Consider the following 3,768-nt stretch of genomic DNA (forward strand, 5'->3'; position numbering starts at 1 on the left):
CCCGGTGGAAATTCCCATGTGAGCAAGATGGGAAGAGATTCACCGAGCTTCTTCCCCACCAGTTGCTGTTGGAAAAGGCACCAAGGTTTGCTCGTCTCCCTAAAAAAGGGCTGGAAGCCCCGTCCTGTGGGACTGGAGATGAAGCAGGCAGCTCCCTGGGCACGTCGTCCTCTTCTGGCCGCTAAATAGCGGACAAAGCCGAGTGCATGAAAAATCTTACCATGAGTGGTCAGGATGGGTAAACGCCAGTTTTGAGGGCAATCGGGGTGTTTTCAGCCAAAGGAAGCCCAGCGGGACGCTGCTCTGCAAGGCGGCTGGCGAAGGGCGCCCAGGCTGGGCGACGCTGGGCCGTGCTACGGGTGAAGAAGGGGTTATTTTGGGCAAGCCCACAGCAGCTAGCAAAGCCTGGGCCCCCGGCATGGCCACAGCACGGAGATGAAGGTCGGCTGGAGCCACCCCGGGGCCGCGACCACCCGCGCCGCGACTGCCGCTTCGCCCGAGCTCTCCCTCCCGGCTGGGGAAGGCATCCACCGCGCTTCCTCCTGGTACTTAATTCTCTTCTGTGTTAAAAATTTATGCCTTATTTGTAGTCTGAATTTATGTAGCTTCCCCTTCCAGGCAATGATCTCATTATGCCTTTTTGGGCTAATTAAAGAGCTGTCTGGTATCAGAGCAAATGCTCTCGTTCCGCTCGGATGGCCCAAAGGAATAAGGACATGCCGCAAAACCCATCGGATGAAAGCTGCTCTGCTGACCACTGGGTACGGTCAGAGAAAGAAAGAGCTTTTTTCTACAAACCAGAGGAGAGGGCAAGTCCCTCTCCAGAAGTCGTCTCTGGTGGCTGCAGGACACCTCCGTGCGGATGGCCACCGCGCTTTGCTGGGCTGCAGCAGCTCTTCATCTGCGTGCTTTTTTATACAGTCTCTTTCTCATTCTTGAAGGTCTGCACGACTTTAACTAAAATATTTAAGGCAAGAAGCTTCTCTCTCTAATTACTGAACATCTCTCATCCTGGTCTTGTGATTCTCTAGACACCTGAAGGACGCCGTGTGGAAACGAGACGAGAGCGATGCTGCTTGTGTGAGGTACGAAGGATGGATGTCAGCTTGTTGAGCAGATCCTCTTACCGAGAAAGGAGGTAAGAGCACGGGGGACGGCTCGGTGGGCTCCGCTGTCTTTGGTTCCCAGTTCCCAGCCCCAGAAACGAGCGGGGAGCCAGGCTGGCCCCCAGTCCTTTAGAGGACATGGAGGGAAGACCACGGGGGTCCAGCTCTTGCCTCTTGTGAAGCAGAATTTCTCCAGACCGGGCTTTTCAGGTGATTCCCATGGCAAGGAACCCACCACCTTTTGGGCAAAACTGTCCCATCCATCGTTGAACTATCAGCAAGATCTGTTTCGATCCCTACCGATTTTGCCTTGCTCCTTGTTTTCCACTCGCCCGGGGCACCCGTTTGGAGCCGTATGACCTCCTGCGCTCCCGCTGCCTGGGAAATGTCACGGTCTGAACCTGTTACTCATTTGCAGCGTGCCCTTTCTTAATGCCACGCCGTGCGCTCTTCCTACCCGCTCGCTATCGAATGAATTCCTCTCTCTTGATTGCACCCTCCAAAGACCCATAAAAATCAATGCCTGCTCCAGCCTGAACCCGGCACTGGGCTCATCGAGGGGCTGAGCGCGCTGCTCCCAGGAGACGGTTCTCCTCGCTACGGGCGGGATGCTGCAGGCAACACGCTTGGCCTCCAGATGAATAACCAGTTTCACTCGTGCAGCAAGAATCTCTGAGAGCCAGTCATTGCTAAGATCCCCCCTGAGCCGTCTCTTCTCCAGGCTGAACAGTCCCAGCTCTCTCAGCCTTTCCTCACATGAGGGATGCTCCAGTCCCTTCATCATCTCAGTAGCCCTTCGCTGGACCCTCTCCAGTAGTGCCATGTCCCTCTTGTACTGGGGAGCCCAGAACTGGACACAGTACTCCACGTGTGGCCACACCAGGGCTGAGTAGAGGGGCAGGATCACCTCCCTCGACCTGCTGGCAATGCTCTTCCTCATGCAACCCAGGATACCATTGGCCTTCTTGGCCATGAGGGCACACTGCTGGCTCATGGTTAACTTGTCCACCAGGACCCCCAAGGTCCTTCTCTGCAGAGCTGCTCTCCAGCAGGTCAACCCTTAACCTGTCCTGGTGCATGGGCTTATTCCTCCCTAGGTGCAGGACCCTGCACTCCCTTTCGTTGACCTTCATGAGGTTCCTCTCTGCCCAGCTCTCCAGCCTGTCAAGGTCCCTCTGGATGGGGCACAGCCCTCCCAGCTTTGCATCACCTGCGAACGTGCTGAGGGTGCCCTCGGTCCCATTGCCCCAGTACGGACCCCCGGGGAGCACCGCTAGCGACCGGCCTCCAGCCGGACTTGGTGCCGATGACCACAGCCCCGCGAGCCCGGCAGCTCAGGCAGCTCGCAGGGTTCGGGACTCGCTTCGTCTCTCCGAAGGGAGGTCGCCTGTGGGGGGAACCCACGAGCTGGGCGCAAGCACGTGACACGGCCAAGGGCCAAGGGCCAAGGGCCGTGTCGCGTTGGCGCTGCTGGGTCCACAGTCCACCCGACTTGCCCTCACCGCTGCAGCAGACAGCAGAGCGACAGATGATCTGCAGCACCGATGGAAGAATTGCAGAAAGACGCCACGCAAAAAGACACCAGCTGTTTCAGCCGTGTGTTTTAACGTACATGACTCTTAAATACTTAAATGGTAGCTCACACTTTTCCTTTTAAACTAGAACTTCTTGCAAACACTGTGGTTGCACGCTGAAGTATCGTTGCCTCGTCCACGTGAATGACGAGAGATTTAACGTCCCATTTACCAGGCTTCCTTGGGCCCTTGTATTTTATGGCAGGAGGAACGGGAAATTTGGAAGGAGGCAGCATTTCCTAGCTGGCTGAGGAGAAGGCAGTGGCCCCGCACCAGCCGGGCTCCCGCGAGAAGGTGCGTTTTCACGAGGCCAACCCACGCCTGCGCCCCATCCCCGCGGGGAAGCGGCCCAAATACCTCCTAACTGAACCACGTACTGTCTCCCCCCCAGTAACTTAAGGGGGAAGGAGAAGGCCCAGCACCGTTCAGAATCAGCCCCTGTAATGTGATCTTCCCCTCACACAGCTGGAGCCTTCCGCGGGGCTTTTTCTGATGCTCGCCTTTTAAATATTCATATGGTTTTGCTTGCTGTAATTCCAAGATGAGATTTTTATCTTAATCCGCTCCACCTGAGAGAAGTATGTTTCATTAACGTCTCAAACACCATACCATCACAAGCATTATCCGGGAGAAATGGACTTGTCATCTGTAAAAATACAACATAATCTACCCTAGTTTTCCGGTTAAGTGAACAGGACACGAGGACTAAAGAGACTCAGTGGAAGAGCTGTTATAGCTACTGATCTTCCCTATTTACATCCAATTCACCTGCTCAGTGGTGCAGGAGATTTGGGGGCTCTGCTGTTCCTGTGCCCCCCGGGAAGAAGGGCCCAGACCTCCGGGCCAGCCCTCCAGCGTGTCCTGCTCTTCCCATCGCGGCAGCGACTGCTTTCCAGGGCGCCTGGCCCGTTTCCCCTGCCTCCAGCAGCACGTTCAGAGCGACAGAAACTAAACTTACGCTCGTAGCACTTAACACCTGCCTTGAGGTTGGGGAGCGAATGGGCAGCAGAGCCATGTCCTGCAGGTAGAGCATCCCACCTACGCAGGGGCTTTGCACCTTCGGCATTTCCGTGGTCAGCGGGTCCCTG

Source organism: Apteryx rowi, unplaced genomic scaffold, assembly GCF_003343035.1.
Source record: "Apteryx rowi isolate R43461 unplaced genomic scaffold, aptRow1 scaffold_315, whole genome shotgun sequence".
In the NCBI taxonomy this organism is placed as follows: domain Eukaryota; kingdom Metazoa; phylum Chordata; class Aves; order Apterygiformes; family Apterygidae; genus Apteryx; species Apteryx rowi.